Source organism: Dipodomys merriami, unplaced genomic scaffold, assembly GCF_024711535.1.
Source record: "Dipodomys merriami isolate MVZ:Mamm:240054 unplaced genomic scaffold, mDipMer1.0.p SCAF_665, whole genome shotgun sequence".
NCBI classification, from domain to species: domain Eukaryota; kingdom Metazoa; phylum Chordata; class Mammalia; order Rodentia; family Heteromyidae; genus Dipodomys; species Dipodomys merriami.
The window spans coordinates 351,973-369,828 of NW_027206252.1; positions in this window are offsets into that span (position 1 = coordinate 351,973).

Consider the following 17,856-nt stretch of genomic DNA (forward strand, 5'->3'; position numbering starts at 1 on the left):
TGAGCTTTTTTTTTTGTTGTTGTTGTTGTTTGAGGCTAGTGCTCTACTGCTTGAGCCACAGCTCCACTTCTGACTTTTTGGTAGCTAATTGGAGAAAACAGTCTCATAGATTTTTCTGCCTTGGGATGGCTTTGAACCATGATTCTCTGCTAGGATTGCAGGTGTGAGCCACTGGGCCACTGGCTATAAAAATGCTTTTTTTTTTTTTTGATATGGAGGAATCTTTAAGTTTTTTGTCGGTCATGGGGCTTGAACTCTGGGCCTGGGCATTGTCCCTGAGCTCTTCAGCTCAAGGCTAGCACTCTACAATTTGAGCCACAGTGCCACATCAGGTTTTCTGTGGTTAACTGGAGATAAGAATCTCATGGACTTTCCTGCCTGGGTTGGCTTGGAACCGAGATCCTCTAGGTGTTTTTTTTTTTTAAACTATTTTTTTTGTCTTTTCTCTTTTGGTACTGGGGATCGAACCCAGGATGTTGCATTTGCTAGGCAAGTGCTTTGCCACTGAGCTACATCCCAGCAACTTCTTGAGGAGCTTGGATGACGGGCATGAGCCACCGGCACCCAGCCTAACAGTTTTTTTAAATGAGATGAAATTAGGCATTCCTGCTCTGTCTGGCCCAGAAAAGCAGCCAGTACAGGGACCCAGAGCTGTGTGGCAGTGGTGTTTGTGGTGGACAAGGGCAGCTGTGGTCAGGGTCCAGAGCTGGCCCCTCCTCAGAGGACCGAATAAGGACTTTATTTTTTTTTTAAGTGAAAGGGAAATTCCAAACTGCTTTTATTTATTTTGGTGCTGGTACTGAAGCTTGATCCAGGGCCTTGCACTCTTACTTGACTTTCACTCTACCACTTGGTCTTTTGCTGGTTAACTGGAGATAACAGTCTCACAGAGTTTTCTGCCTAGGCTGGCTTCAAACCTTGAACCGCAGATTTCAGCCTCCTAAGTAGCTAGGATTACAGGCCTGAGTGAGGGATGCCTAGCTTTAAGCTTTTTTGTAGTATTCCTCCCCCCAGTGGTAAACAACTTAAAGTCAGCTAACAAACTGAGTGGATCCATCATTCTTGACATCCAATTGCCACTGAGACAGACAGAAATGACAGCTCCATGATTGCAGAGAGATTAGTACAAAATATACAAATAAGCCCCCGTGTCCTCTAAGAGTAAATTAATAAGACCAGTGGACTCGGGAGGCAGCAGGAGGGGCAGTGTCCCTGATCAAGTGACGATGTGACAGTATTTTATAAGGCAAGCACGGAGATTACGTGACAGCGTTGGCAAGTGTTGTCACTGCTTGGAGAAGAATCTGTGGCCTCTAAGCTATCTGCACCGGAGGAGAGGAGCCGCTCCTCCAGGAGCAAGAGTCCTGATCACATAGCCCATGTGTGCCCTCCAGAGGGACCGCACCTGAGCAGGACGAGCAGGGATTCTCCCAATAAGGCCTGGGACACACACAGACATGGCCAACACTAGAAAGCTCCAGGCTTAGAACAGGAGGCCTCACAGCACCAACTTCTACTGAGCCCTGTGGGCCAGGCACTTGACCCACATTCACAGAGACCTCTAGACCAGTACTGGACCCACATTCACAGAGACCCCAAGACCAGCCATGGACCCACATTCACAGAGACCCCTAGACCAGCTGTGGACCCACATTCACAGAGACCCCTAGACCAGCTGTGGACCCACATTCACAGAGACCCCTAGACCAGCCATGGACCCACATTCACAGAGACCCCTAGACCAGCTGTGGATCCATATTCACAGAGACCCCTAGACCAGCCATGGACCCACATTCACAGAGACCCCTAGACCAGCCATGGACCCACATTCACAGAGACCCCTAGACCAGTACTGGACCCACATTCACAGAGACCCCAAGACCAGCCGTGGACCCACATTCACAGGGACCCCTAGACTAGCCGTGGACCCACATTCACAGGGACCCCTAGACTAGCCGTGGACCCACATTCACAGAGACCCCTAGACCAGCCGTGGACCCACATTCACAGAGACCCCTAGACCAGCCACTAGACCCACATTCACAGAGACCCCTAGACCAGCCGTGGACCCACATTCACAGAGACCCCTAGACCAGCCGTGGACCCGCATTCACAGAGACCCCTAGACCAGCCGTGGACCCACATTCACAGGGACCCCTAGACCAGCCGTAGACCCGCATTCACAGAGACCCCTAGACCAGCCGTGGACCCACATTCACAGAGACCCCTAGACCAGCCATGGACCCACATTCACAGAGACCCCTAGACCAGCTGTGGATCCATATTCACAGAGACCCCTAGACCAGCCATGGACCCACATTCACAGAGACCCCTAGACCAGCCATGGACCCACATTCACAGAGACCCCTAGACCAGTACTGGACCCACATTCACAGAGACCCCAAGACCAGCCGTGGACCCACATTCACAGGGACCCCTAGACCAGCCGTGGACCCACATTCACAGAGACCCCTAGACCAGCCTCTAGACCCACATTCACAGAGACCCCTAGACCAGCCGTGGACCCACATTCACAGAGACCCCTAGACCAGCCGTGGACCCGCATTTACAGAGACCCCTAGACCAGCCGTGGACCCACATTCACAGGGACCCCTAGACCAGCCGTGGACCCGCATTCACAGAGACCCCTAGACCAGCCGTGGACCCGCATTCACAGAGACCCCTAGACCAGCCGTGGACCCACATTCACAGGGACCCCTAGACCAGCCGTGGACCCGCATTCACAGAGACCCCTAGACCAGCCGTGGACCCACATTCACAGAGACCCCAAGACCAGCCGTGGACCCGCATTCACAGGGACCCCTAGACCAGCTGTGGACCCGTATTCACAGAGACCCCTAGACCAGCCGTGGACCCACATTCACAGGGACCCCTAGACCAGCCGTGGACCCACATTCACAGAGACCCCTAGACCAGCTGTGGACCCACATTCACAGAGACCCCTAGACCAGCCATGGACCCACGTTTACAGAGACCCCTAGACCAGCCATGGACCCACATTCACAGGGACCCCTAGACCAGCCGTGGACCCACATTCACAGAGACCCCTAGACCAGCCGTGGACCCACATTCACAGAGACCCCTAGACCAGCCGTGGACCCACATTCACAGGGACCCCTAGACCAGCCATGGACCCACATTCACAGAGACCCCTAGACCAGCTGTGGACCCACATTCACAGAGACCCCTAGACCAGCCGTGGACCCACATTCACAGGGACCCCTAGACCAGCCGTGGACCCGCATTCACAGGGACTTCTATACCAGTGGTGGACCCGCGTTCATGGAGTTTGGGGTTTGGAAGTGGCCCAGAGGACAGGCCCACTCCGTGATGGCAGCAGGAAGTCAGGGCCTGTGGCTCCTCTGACCAGTGCCCACCGGTGCTGCCTGCTGAAGGAAGCAGGGTTCATGGTGTGCCTGTGAGGGACGGCTGCTCGGCCCAGAGGGCAGCTGCTCCGGGCTCACCGCTGCCGGGCCTTGTCCCCAGGGACGAGCAACACCGGGACCCAGCGGCGAGAGGCCAGGCTGTGGCTCGCTCCTGCTTCACTTCCTTTTTTTCTTTCTCTTCTTTTCCCTTCCTTTCTTCCTTCCCTTCCTCCCTGTCTCTCTTCTTTCTTCCCTCCCTCCCTTCCTTTTCCTTCCTCCCTCTTTTTTTTCCTTTTCCTTCCTTTATCTCCCCTTCTTGTCCCCCCCCCCCTTCTTTCCTTCCTTTCGGTGGTATTGTGGTTTGGTAACTTTTTTCTAAGATCACCCTGGGTCTCCCCTCCCCCACACCGGGGTGCAGTACTGGTGCAGTGCTGGTGCAGGGTGCAGCAATGGTGCAGGGGTGCAGGGGTGGTGCAGGGGTGCCGCAGGGATGCAGGGGTGCAGCAGCGGTCCAGTGGTGCAGGGTGCAGCAGTTTCTGCTGCAGAGGCACTGCACGGGAAGGGAGGAAGCATCTCATTAGCAGGCTGCTGGGCTGAGCCCTTTGTCCTCTTCCTCTTTAATTGCTGGCACATGCAGCGGGCTCAGGTGTGGGAACGGGGTGATGGCTGCTCCCTTACCCACAGTGGCAGCCTGACATTTAAGGGGGCATCAGGCTGCATCCCCCCAAGACCGGCAAGCTGGGGAATTCTGCTGTGGCTGCAAAACATCTCTCCTTATTATTTTTCTTGTTAGGTGAGTTGAGAAAGATCACAGGAGCCCGAGGTAGGCTTGTAGCTGGAGCCATGCAACGGCACAGACAAGTTTCCTGTCTGCTGCTGCTCTGCCTCCTCCCCTACCGTCCTCTTCCTCCTCTCTCTTCCCCCACTCCTCCAACACATGCCCATGGCCCGGGCCTCCCACAGTCCAGGGACAGAGCTGGGAGCCCAGTGTGGAAGAAAACTACAGGAAAAGGCTGGCACAGGAACAAATCAGGGCAGCCAGGCAGCCAGGCAGATGGGATGAGAGCAGAGGACAGAGGGGAGCCGGCGCCCGCCCCTCCTCCGTGATGCCCAGGGCAGAGGGGAGCCCACATCCCCCCATGATGCTCGGGGCAGAGGGGAGCCCACATCCCCCACCATGATGCCCGGGGCAGAGGGGAGCCCACATCCCCCCCATGATGCTCGGGGCAGGGGGGAGCCCACATCCCCCCATGATGCTCAGGGCAGAGGGGAGCCCGCGCCACCCCTCCTCCGTGATGCCTGGGCAGCTGACTGCCAGGTGTGGCCAGGGTGGTGCAAAGGCCCAGGACAGAGCCAGCAAGGCCAGGTGGCCATGCGCAGGGGGAGGGTGCGGCGAGCAGTGGGGCCAGGTGTGCTGGGGGTTCTGTGTATGTGGATCCTGGGTGTGTGGACAGGGGCCACTGCCCACTGTAGAATCCACCAGACACAAACTACAGACCCGTCCTGAACCACTGAGCAGCCGGGCAGCCGGTGAGTGCACAGCTACGCAAAGGTCCCCCCACCCTGCTGCTGCTCCCTGGGCTCCACCTCTCCCCCCTCTCCACCCCTGCTGCCCCTCCTGCCTGCACTGCTCCCTCCTCAGACGGAGCTGGGTCCACTCCAGACAGGGCCCAAGCTCCCCAAGGGAAACGGGGTGTAGGGAGGAGACGGCAACCAGCAAACGCCAGGACACCTTAACAATCAGAGCCCCTGATGACCCTGACATCAAAGCAACAGGGCCAAATAGGACGTGGGGCCTGGAGATGTTGGCGGGTTTTGTTACTGTGGGGTTGAGGCTGGCTTGTCTGAGATGGGCTGCTCCTCTCCTCCCCCTCCGCCCCCGCCCTCCGATGCTGGGCAGGTGTCCCTACAGCTGCAGGCACCCAGACCCCGGCCGGCTCTCCTCCACCCTTTCCTTCCATGTGCATTTTAAACAGGCACCGGCACGGCGTCCGCTTCTCCTGACAATGAGGCACTGCAGTCTGCTGTGGGACTGGGAAGTGGCCGGGCCATGGGAAGGGCTCGCCAGGTCCTTCACGGATGGCTGAAGCCAGGTTGCCACTGGCCAGGGGCGCCGGGACCTCGGGGTGGGCGGCCCGTTGCATTTTGTCGCGCTTCCTGCCGCTCAGCAGAAATTCCTGAGGTGTTCATATGTTGGTGAAATTAGAAAGCCAGTTTCCAGCCAAGCGCTGGTTGGTCTGCTGAGCCGCGAGCAGCTGGGGGCTGTGTGGGGGACGGAGGGGTGGGCAGCCCTGGGCAGACGCTCCGTGACTTTGGACTCATGGCTGGGTTTGTAAGAGCTCACAGTCTTTTTGCCACTCAGGTGTCTGGATGCAAGGCTACGTCCACCCCGTCCAGCAGGATGGGAGAGAGCCAGCTCGGAGGATTGGTGGGTGAGGGCAGACGATATCAGACCCTCTGTGCCCGCCATGTCCCTCCCCGCACTCCTTACCCTGTTTTCCTTTGTCGGTTGTGGGGTGTGCACTCAGGGCCTGGGCGCTGTCCCCGAGCATCTCTGTGTTCAGGACGAGTGCTCTACCACTTGAGCCACAGCGCTACTTCAACCTCACTCTTCTTGACCCTTCCGGCCCACCAAGATTTCCTGCTGAGCACCGCTCTCTTCAGAGGCTCCCGCCTCAAACCCACAGCCCGCATCCAGCTTCCCGTTGCAGCCTCTGGTTTCAGGGATGTGTCCACGGAGCAGGCAGCTCCAGGCAGAAACCATAGCTGCTCTCAAGTGGAAACACGAGGCGTGGCTTGCCGGGTACCTCCCTAGCCCCAGGAGCCTCATCAGAGCCTGGCACGGGACCAGAGCCTGGCACGGGACCACAGCCTGGGACAGGACCAGAGCCTGGCACAGGACCACACTGCGCCAGAGCCTGACACAGGACCACTGCGCCAGAGCCTGGTATGGGACCAGAGCTTGGCATAGGACCATGCTGCACCAGAGCCTGGCATGGGGCCAGAGCCTGGCATGGGCCACACTGCACCAGAGCCTGGCACAGGACCAGAGCCTGGCATGGGCCACACTGCACCAGAGCCTGGCACAGGACCAGAGCCTGGCAAGGGACCACACTACACCAGAGCCTGGCACAGGACCAAAGCCTGGCACAGGACCATGCTACACCAGAGCCTCGCATGGGACCAAAGCCTGGCACAGGACCAGAGCCTGGCATGGGACTACACCGCACCAGAGCCTGGCACGGGACCACCGCACAAGAGCCTGGCACGGGACCAGAGCCTGGCATGAGACCATGCTACACCAGAGCCTGGCACAGGATCACGCTGCACCAGAGTCTGGCATGGGACCTCACAGCACCAGAGCCTGGCACAGGACCAGAGACTAGCACGAGATCATGCACCAGAGCCTGGCACAGGACCAGAGACTAGCATGGGACCATGCTGCACCAGAGCCTGGCATGGAACCAGAGCCTGGCATGGACCTTGCAGCACCAGAGCCTGGCACAGGACCAAAGCCTGGCACGGGCCCATGCTGCACCAGAGCCGGGCACAGGACCAGAGCCGGGCACGGGACCAGAGCCGGGCACGGGACCTGCGCCCGGGCTGCAGAAGTGGAGGATGAGATCGTCCTCCAAGGCCTGCCCCCTGCCATGGCCGTCTTCCACAGGGCTCTCAGCAGCCAGGAGCTCTGAGCAAACACTGCACAGGCAGGGTGGTGACAAAGACGTTGGTGCTGAAGGCTGGGACTCAAACACAAGAAACGGGACCGGGCAGGCTATTTTTGGAGCTGCCAGGCACTCTCTCTGGTGAGTGCCTTGCACCCCGGGACTGAGCTAATTAAATCCTTTGCAATGAAGGCCCAGGTAGAACAGTGGCTCTGTCCTGTTCCCGGAGGCACCTCGAGGTTCAGGGGTAGTGTGAAGCAGCCCCGGGTCCTCCCCGAGGTGAGCCGAGGGCTGCCTCCTGCTCGGCCTGGCCTCCCCGCTCGGGCCTCTCCTGAGCAGGCCACAGTGTCTCTGTCCCCTCACAGCCCTCACAGAGCTGCTGGACCTTTCCCAGGGAGGGTGAGCTGAGGCCCCTCGGCCGTCCCGGCGGTGAGGGGCTGCGCGTGCCACGGTGGGGCGGGGTCGCAGCCTGTGGGGCCTAGCCAGGGCCGGCCTGCAGGCAGGTGCACTAACAGTGCTCCCGTTGGAGGAGGCCCGCCCTTCTGCACAGGCCCGAGGCTGCCGGCAGCCCTGACTGACTCATCTGTAGCTTCAGTTTACTGGAGCCAAATCCAAACACGAGCCTGAACTTTACCAGCAACTCTGTCAACACTCCCGGGTGGCTGCCAAGCATTCTCCTAAGGTAAACAGAGGCTCAGCAGTCCAAACACAACGTTTGCCCGTCTCCACACACCGGCCTGCCCACGCAGCCCCCCCGGGACCTCAGCGGCCAAGGGGAGCCGTGTGTCACTGCCACCTTCCCAGGGGTGTCTCGTGTGGCAACGCTGGCTCCAGCTGACCGTGTCTCCTGCCCACACAGACCCTCGGTGGCACCGGGAGACTCCACCACACCGTGGTGTGCTTTCTACCGCCAATGAGACGACAGGTTCGAGACAACCATGGGGCAGGTCCGGCTGTAGAGGTAGCATGTGTGGATGTGTCTGCCCTTCCCTCTGAGCTCTGTGCCCGGGGATTCCTCTCCGCACAGGCCCCCGGCTATGCGGCCTAGCGTCTCTGCTCCCGCCCCAGCCCGCAGGGAGCTACAGGCTTCCCTTGTCTCCATCCTTGTGCAGAAAGAGCCCTGGCACACGCTGGCAAGCACATGTCTTTTTCTGAAGGAGGCCAGTCCAGAGCATGCGCTGTCAGATCTCCATGGCCAGGGAAGGAGCACGCCCGCCCAGGCCCGGGAGAGTCTGTCTCCGGCGTGGTGGCGTCTCTAAGCGCCACTTTGGTGACTGAATTTGGAGTGGATGAACGATGGCTAATGAGATCAGCCAGGAGGAGATGGTCCTTGACCCAAGCCCCACGGTCCTCAAAGCCCCTCCAGAGAAACAGGGTGCTAGCTGCCAGCGGCCCCCGTGGAGGGAGCCGTGTGCACGGCACGCTATGCAGATGAAGCGCTTCTCCCAGGGTAATTATCCCTGGACAATTTCCACATGAGATCTTGATAAAGAATTGTTTTTCTAGGCTAGCAGTGAAGAACCCAGCCAAACACATGAAAATTATATGACATTTTACTCCAGGGTGTAAATTAAAACTGGCAGAAAGGTCAATGGATCAGGAACGACTTCCCCCCAGTGATTCAGACGCGGAGCAGTGGCGTCCTCGCTCCATCCATCCTCTGCGGCCTCTTCCTGCCTGGCCTACCTTGCACAAACTCCATTTGTTCTTTGGGAACTCCCAGTTCCTGCTGAGTATCTATCAGAGGGCAGGGGAAAAGACTCTGGGCTTTTTATTAGGAAGATGTCATCATGGCTGCTTCAGCAGTAGAGACTCAGAGGACCACAGGTTCAAGGCCAACCCAGGCAAATATTAAGACCCCATCTCAACAAACAAGTCAGGTGTTGTGGTGGTATAAGCTTGCAATACAAGTTATGAGGAAAGTACAGGATGATCCTTGACAAAACCTCTTTAAAAAAAAATTAAAGGCACATATGGACTGGGGGTATAGCTTAGGTAGTTGAGAGCACCTGCCTACCACGCACAAGGTCCTGAGTTCAATCCCCAGTATCACCACAATAGATAAATAAAAGGTTCTTAGAGAAAGACAGGCTTTGGACTAGATTCTCCTCCGTCTACCTCCTCTGGCTGCTAAAAAGAGGAAGATGTGAAGGAGTGTTCATTCAGTCCACCTCAGCCTTCATCTCGCTGGGCATCAAGAACACTGTCTGCTCCCACTGTGAGCTTTACCTACAGGACAAGGCCAGAGTGTAGTAGGTTGCCTTAGAAAAGAACAGGGGTGGGAGGAAGATAGAAGAGTACCAGGCTGCATGCCCTGGGGAGCTTGTTAAACCTCTCTGAGCACCATGTCTGACCTAATACAACACTCCAGAACTACCTGGCACAAGCCTGTAGTGACAGAGTCCAATTCTCTGCCTCACTGCTGTGAGGGAGACTGGGCTGATGCCACAGGGAACCCAACCTCTGCTTGGAAAGCGTCTGTGACGCCTGATCCCAGGAGAGCACCCCAGCACCCCATCTGACATGCAGAGGCTGCTTGAAGGTGAACTGGAAAGGGAGGAAGCAAGCTTGCCCACAAATCATCCAATTACACTGGGCAGAAGAGCAACCAAGCAGGACCAAGACAGAAGAAAGCGAGGCAGCTCCCCAGCAGACATCACTAATCAATCACTGCTCTGCTCCCAGCTGAGCTGAGACCAGGGCTGAGAGAACCCCTAGGACCAGAACCTGGGCACAGAGCCGGCACTGGCCGCAGCTGCTCGTCCTGAAGAGCCCCTTTCAAGGCCACATGTCCACTCAACACCCAGTCAGTCCAGGTGGACGGCTCCCCTCTGGAGGAAGTCCCTTGCAAACCCCAGACCACAGGGCCTCTCCCCTGCTCCTCCTCTTCGGTTGCAAAGTGTTCAGGAGAACCGAGATGCGAGCACCTTGTTAGCAGCAGGCGCCGTGGCTGGACCCCACAAGGACACACAAAGCCAAGTCTTATCGCCTTGTTTTGCTTTTCACTGAGGCAAGAGGCTTTCTGCTCACCAATCCTTATCTCAGCAGTCTTGGCTACAGAGCGCGTCTTCATTTAAGAGACAATTACCGGAGAAACAGAAGCTCCCGGAATTATCCGTTCTTCATAAGGAAGGAACAAAAGGAAGCCACAGAGCGATCCCCGGGCCCTTCTCATGAGACACTGTCAACACGAAGCGCAGCTCGAAGCTCCAGAAAACACTGGGGAGGCCTCCTCACTTCTCTGAGCTCCGCCAGCCTTTGTTTTCTGGGGGAGGCTGGAACAGGGCCTTGCAGGTGAGTGCAGACTGAAGACGGCCGCGTTTGTTTCACACTCATAACTTGAGAGGCTTTGGTGATTTAAAGCAGCAATTATATAGAAAAGTGAGATAAAGACTCGAGGAGAAATGATCTGTTTGGGTTGGCAGAAAAGCAGCAAATGAAGGTTAATGTCATTAGTGAAATCTTTCTGGATATTCCTCCAAACTGCTGCTAATGCTTTCACACACGCTGTGCTCCTCTGGGGCACCACAACTTGGGGCTTGGGTGGCCAGGAGTAGGTGAACCTCAAACACTGGGCAGAGGGGGTCTGTGAACACATGCAGGCACCAGCTGTGGGTGGCCTCTGTCTTTTTCTCCTCTGTACAACTCATGAACAAAAATTGCCAAGATAGGAAAAGAAAAATAAAACACCTCCATAAGCAAAGAACCAAGGAGGGTCTGCTTGGAAGCACCAGGCTCACGGTTACACAGCTGCCTTCAGATACAAGGGCATTGCTCGCTCTTCCCATCAGGACATCCAGGGTCTTTTCCGGTGCGTCGCGGGCTTGCTGAGTGCATTTGCTCATTTGGCGGGAGAAGCAGGAGGCAGCCCGGAGAGAGAGAGAGACCTTTGCTCAAACCGGACATCAGGACTGGTAGAGCTCAGACAAGCAAGAGACTTAGGTCTGTCTTCAGACTAATAAAGCAAATAATGCAATCTGAGAGAGCCAGTGCTACCTCTAGAAGCTGGAGCAGGCAACAGCATCCCAGGCGGCTGGACGGACGCCACGTCCCGGGACGCAGAGGTGGCGTCCTGACCCCAGGCTCCAGCTCCAAGAGCACCTGCTTCAGCTGAGCAGATCACCGGGCCTTGCCTCCCCCTGCCTGTCAGGTCTAGACAAACGCTGACACCCTAACGAGGTGTGTGAGCTCACCCCAACTCGGACCTCAGCTGGGGCCTGCCTGTATGCCAGGCAGAGTCCACGCTGCCTGGCTGTGCCTCGCAAGGTGGCCAGGCCATGGAAGGCCCTTCCACAAACAAGGCACAGCCTGGGATTTGGGAGATGACACCTGGGCACCGCCCCACATGGGGGTGGAGCAAGAGGGGGTACTTAGGACCAGGTGTGTCCAGACACTAAGTCTCGCCTGAGTCACTTTTGTCCACACCTGGAGGAAGCAAGTTTCTGTGACGCTTGCCCCGCCACGGCAGGCCCCAGCGACCCCAGGAGGCAGAGGATGCACCGGACATTGACAGGCGCTTCCTCCCACGGGAGCATGCACGCAGGGGCTCAGTCCCTGGGGGACTTCCCAGCTGGTCCTGACCCGCCTATCCTGTACCGTTGTCTTTACTGGGACCAGCCTTTCAGTTTCGGTGTGGACACGTGTGGGCTGCTGTGTGGTCTATGGCGACTCACAGCCTTGCTGGAGAGACTGAGGCTTGGAGGGAGGCAGCTGGACAGAGCGGGCAGCCCTGGCCTCGGGGCCAGCTCGACTCTCTGTCCGTCCTCAGAGGAGCTTTGGGGATAGGCAGCCACAGTTCAAAAGCATCTCTCTTTTTTTTCTTCATGTTTTGTACATCTGCTCAGATATAGGCGGGATTATGCTCTTCTGAAATGTCAGGATGAGAAATCAGGGCCAGAGCTGGCCACTCGAGACGCGGTTCTGGCACCCGCCCTGCTTCAGCCGGCTTTCTGCCTCTTCTGCCGTAATTGCTACGTCTCAAGCACCAGAGCCAGGAAAGCTTCTACAGTGTCTCCTTCACTCCCAGCACTGAGAAATGATTTCTTGACCACCAGCAGGAGTTCTGGGATCCCCCGCAGCTCGGGCCTGTATCTGGACTATGGCAGGCCGGATGTGGCCAGCAGCCAGCGACAGTGTCTCTTTTGCTTTAGGCCCGTCCAGCCTGGGTGCTGCCACCTCTGCCAGGCCAGCTCCCTCGTCTGGAGCAGGCTGCCTACCCGAGCTCCTTTCATCCCATTTCCTGCCTCCCATCTGCCCAGGCGGCCTTCACAGACCTCCTGCTGCCTCCCGGACCCCTAGGCGGAACACCTCCTGTGCCACCTATCCCACGGTCCAGGGGCCCTACGGACCTCCCTGATGCTGGGGTCAGGTCTAGCATCAGAATGCAGCTGACGTGGCCCCTGGGCCACCACCTGGCTTCCCTGCTTCCCAACCCTCTTCCCCACACAGAGGGCCTCCTGTGCCCTGCCATGTCTGGGTCTCCAGCTTCAGTACCAGGCCTTGTCTGGCAGCTGCAGCCCATCCTTCTGTGCGCCCTTCACCCCGGCCCCATGGGGCTCCTAGTGGCTCATCTTAGTGCGCCCGCCCTCAGCAGCACCTCTCCGGCGCCTTCTCCTGGCCGGCTCCACCCTGCAGGGGTGCGCTCCTTTCCTCATCCCCACCACGCTGTCTTTCAGTGCCGTGCTCGGGGGCTGGTGCTGCAGGCTGTCTGGGGGAGGGAGGTGGAGTAAAGGCACCCAAAGATGTCCATGTTCTAGCTCAGAATCTGTGACCATGTCACCTTGCACGGCCAACGGGATTTGCAGTTGGAATTAATAGGGACCCTGGACAGGATCACCCTCTATTATCCTGGACCCAGTATCTTTATGGGTCCTGAAAGAGGGGGTCGCAGGTTAGAGGCAGAGAGAGAGAGAGCAGACTCTGCAGGCGACTGGCTCCCAAGGTAGAGGGGGCAGAGCACGGGGGCGGGGGAAGGCAGGAATGACCCCGCCTGGCATCTGCGGAGAAGAGCTGGCCCTGCCCCTGGCCCTGGGGGCTTCTGACCCTGGGGACTCTGAGGTTCTAGGTTAAATTAATGTTGCTTAAGCCACAAGATTTTGGGTGACTTGTCACAGACCTCCCCCCCCCCAAGGATAAGTGAAGCAGCATTCTTTTTTTTTTTTTTTTTTTTTTTTTTTTTTGGTCGGTCGTGGGGCTTGAACTCTGGGCCTGGGCACTGTCCCTCAGCTCTTCAGCTCAAGGCGAGCGCTCTACTACATGAGCTACAGCGCCACTTCCGGTTTTCTGGTGGTTTATTTGAGATAGGAGTCTCACGGTCTCTCCTGCCCGGGCTGGCTTTGAACCGCGATCCTCAGATCTCAGCCTCCTGAGTAGCTAGGATTACAGACGTGAGCCACCAGCGCCCGGCTTGAAGCAGCATTCTCTAGGTCACCACCGCCACCTAAACACTCAGAAGAGTGCTGAGCATGCCAGGTACTTGGTATGAGTGTGCTGAGCGAATGGCTGAGCTGTTGGTTATAAACAGAGACCTGGTGGCTCCCTCCTGCGTACTTTCCCCCCTCCTCACGCCCTCCTCCCTTCACAGGGAGGTTGCCGGACAGAGTCTCTTCTGGCCCGTCTGCATCGCTTTACCACAGACTTTGGTGTGGAGGTTGGAGCAGGGCAGAGCGGAGGCCTGGAGGCCGGGCAGAGGGAGCCCCTGAAGAGCTCCGCCCTGGGCTCCGGTTTATACCGGAACGTGGGCTGCTAGCCCCAGAGCCCACTGCGGCTACTTCACCACCTGCCAGGCTTAGTGAGGTAGCATAGCTCATCCAAGGACACAGATGGCAGCAGAGGAACTCCTGGCTCCTGCTTTCCTTTTCTGGAAAGTTCTATTATGCTGACCTGGGAGAGGAAGCCTGGTATGACAGGCCCACAGGCCCACCCGACTACGCTGCTCTTTGCTCCTTCCCTTGGTTTGGTTTGTATCCACGCATGGCAGAGCTGCATGGCCTGTCCCTCCCGGCACAGCGACCGTGGGACTGGCCACTCCTGGACAGCAAGAAACAGCTCGCTGAGCCATTGTCTCCAAGTTTCCGACTCCACTCACTAAAACACACAGATGGTCCTTCCTGGTCCTGCTAATGGAAAAAATTCTCACACGGCTACAAAAACAGACACAATCATCTGTTTCCCAACATTCTGAGAAAAGTCTACAGAGGTGTAAGGTGCTGTACAAATGAGAATAATCAGCTTGTGCCATCTGGGGGGGGCAGGAGGGACCCTGCCTCCTGTTCCAGTTGCTATTTTGAGCGTTGTGAGCGCCTGTCAGCACCGCACGTGAACACCAGCCTTAGGAGCAGCCTCCTCATGCTGAGGCCCCCCTCATGCTCCGGCCCCCCTGCGGTCAGTGCAGTATGAGGCCCCTGGCCAGCCACCGCTGACCAGGCACGTTCCCACCTCCCAGCCCTGGGTGCTGTGGGCACGTTCACCTGCCCGGGCCTTCGCTCACGCCCAAGCTCTGAATCCCAGCCTGATCCGCACAAGGCTGACCAGTGGCTGCCCACTCAGGCCCACGAATCTGCCTTTGTTCTGTAACGCCTGATCTCTGTTGTACTGTGCTACTTGGAACACGTACGACAGCACCAAATCGCCAGGCCCTGGCACACTGGGCTGTGTCCTGGAGGAGACCACCAGGACAGCCAGGGAGGGGACTGTGTGCACACAACAGACGGAGGAGGGCAGAGGGGCCGCAGGTACGCGTGAAAATCACGAAGGAAAGGTCAGGGCTGCTGTCCGGGAAGGTGGCGTCAGGCACCTCCTTCTGGTCCTGTTTTAGGGTCCCTGCGGGGAGCAGTTGGTGCCCCACGCCACCCCCACAGGTAAGGCTGCCTGGAAACGCAGTCATCTCAGCTCTTCCCTCCAACAGGCTTTTGTTTAGAGACTTTCCCATCTGTTTTTTAGAGAAAACAAATGGTGGGAAGTTGCCAGAGCTGGAGGTTCTAGAGAACAGGAGGGGCCCACAGTGGGAGTCTGGGGTGGACAGGGGTGGATCCCTGGGGACACGTGCAGCCATTCGGTCCATTGGAGGAGCGTGCCTTAGTGGCCAGAGTGGACCGGAGCCTCTCGGTGGGCCCCAAAGGGCCCAGGGAGGCTGACCACTCCACCCCACCCCACTGCGCCCCAGCCCCCCGGTGCCACGCCCCCTTCCCGGTGACTGACTGACCCCCTCCCCACACCCTACTGTGTTTCTGACCCTCGCCTGCAGCTGGTACAGCCTCCCGAGGTGGGCAAACCCCATCCTGCTCACCGCAGTGTGTGGCACCAGAACCAAACGTCAGGGGCAGCCAAGAGTGGCCTAGACGCTCCGAAGGGCGGATTCTCTGAGGAAATGCAACACTATGTCCACTGCTGCCCATGAGAAGCAAGGAGGGAAGCCAGCAGCGCATCCCCGACCGCTTGTCCTTCCTGGAGGACCAGCCCACAGGGAGCACACCCGCCCTGCACCAGCACAGCCTCCACACGCGAGCCTGTGCGTGCACAGTGCAATTCACCCCCGGGGCACTGACTTCCCCACAGAGCCATCCTGCCCACTGCAACTGGCACTTCGCCGAGTGCACACCAGGGAGGGTCCTCGATGCGGCCCTGCTGGGTGGGCGCCCCGACCGCCTAGGCCAGCGCCCGAGCTTCCTCTTCTGCAGCTAAGGAAACGGCGCTTTGGGGAGGAGAGCTCCTTCTGCCCTTCTGCGAGTTCCTTAGCCTGACTGGAGTCCCGTGCCCTCCCGCTGGGCCCTGAGCGGCTGGGAACAAACCGGCTCTCAGCTTGTGTGTTTACTTTCCTTTACCATCTTCCTTTCCTCTCCTCAGCTCTCCTCTTGTTTCCCTTCCTCTCTTCCTCCCTCTCTGTCAGTACCAGGACAGGGCCTGGATGTTGTCTCCTAGGTTTGTGTGAGTGTGTGTGTGTGTGTGTGCGCGCTAAGGGCTGGTGCTCTACCACTGGAACCACACCTCTCTTTCTGGCTTTTTGGTGGCTCATTGGAGATAAGAGTCTCAGTAAACTTTCCTGCCTGGTCTAGCTTAGAACAAAGATTCTTAGATTTCAGGCTCCTGAGTAGCTAGGACTGCAGGCGAGAGCCACCGGCGCCGCCTCCTCCCCTAAGGCAAACAGTGTCCCAGTGGACAAGGTTCCAAGGGCATAGAGTGGACGAGGGAGTGGGCGAGGCGACCGCGTTGCCTCCATGCCCGGGAGTCTGGGAGGAGGTGTGCTCCTCTGTGGGTTTCGGGTGACTTTCTCCTTAGCAGGACTAGGGGTCTTTTATGGCCCAGGGAGCAGAGGACATACCCCAAGGACCAAATATCCAGGCCCAGGACCAGCTGTTCGCAGGGGTTGTGCAGTGTCCCCGGCCCGGCTCAGAGCACAGGCTCTGGTCTCAACAGCAAATTCTGGCCTTTGAGATCTTGATCCCTACCATGCGCTCTGTGAGGCTGCTCTCCAGCCTCTCCTGGGACCCTGGATGGGGTGGACCTCACAGTGTAGAGGGTGTGTGTGTGTGTGCGTGCACGCACACATACGTGGGTCATGCACGTGCGTGTCTGTAGATGGGCACACAGCCAATGTGAATGTCAGCACCAACAGCCACTAGCTTCCATGCCAGCCGGATCATCGCTGCTCACACAGGCGCGCCCGCTCTCCTGAGGCTCGAGTGAGTCACTGCTCCCAGCACCGGGAGTCCCCAAAGGCCACGCGGCCAGCGCGGTCCATGGACCTGAGACGTGGTCACCTCTGCCACAACTGCCCTGGGCCTGGGAAGCCAGCCTTTACTTGGGCCAGTATGTACATCAGTCCTCCCTCCCAGCGTTTCTGTCTGTCCTCCCTCCCACTGATTCCGTCTGTCCTTCCTCCCTGGAATCTGCCTTGCTGCCTGTGAAACTCTTCCTCCTAGCCCACGCCTTCTGTGAATCCTATTGGCAGCATGGGGCATGGTGGGTCTCCCCACTGGAGAGATCATGGCTGTTTTTGGGCTGAGAGAAGCGGGGCGGGGGTGTTTCTGGACCCCTCTGGGTCCCCCTGGGCCATCCAGGCCCCTCTGATTCCCAGTCCAAGGCAGCTTGCCGGCTATACACATGCTGCTCAGGGTGCTGGCTGCACCAGAGAGCGGAAGCAGATGAGAGAGAGCGGGAGCAGAGGAGGAGGGCAGGCATGGTCACCCCTTCATCCCCATCTTCCCAGGTTTAGGGTGCTGGGAGCACCAGTGTAGTGGGGGGGGGACAGATTCTCCCTGCCCAGAGGGCAGGGCAGGAATGTCAATCCCCAGATCCGAACCCAGGCAGCTCAGCCCTCACCCGGGAGAAATCGTGGCACCTTCCAGGAAGGCAGCCACGTGGAGTTCACCGGAGGCGCCCGAGGCTCACACACCTGGAATCCTCCCCAGCTGGGCGTCTGATCCGGCCGCCAGTGATGTGATGTTTCCCTGTTGACACAGTGCGTGCAGAGAGGGCCTTCCGCTGTTCTCAGACACCCGCCTGGGATCTGGCTCGGAGCCTGTCATGGAGCAAGCAGCCTGCGGGCCTCCCCGGACGTGCATCCGGCCCCCCGGTGCCAGGGGAAGCGGTGGGGAGTCTGCCTCAAACACACAGCTCCATCTGGGCTCACAAGGTGCAGAGCCAGCCCACGCCAGCGGGCCTGATACCGAGGGTCCCTTTGAAGTGTGTGTGTGTGTGTGTGTGTGTGTGTGTGCGTGCGCGTGCACGCGCATGCTTGTTTGCGTGCATGTGTGCACAGCCTTTGCTTGTCTGAACAGCCGCTGGTCTGTGCTCCAGGATGGGGA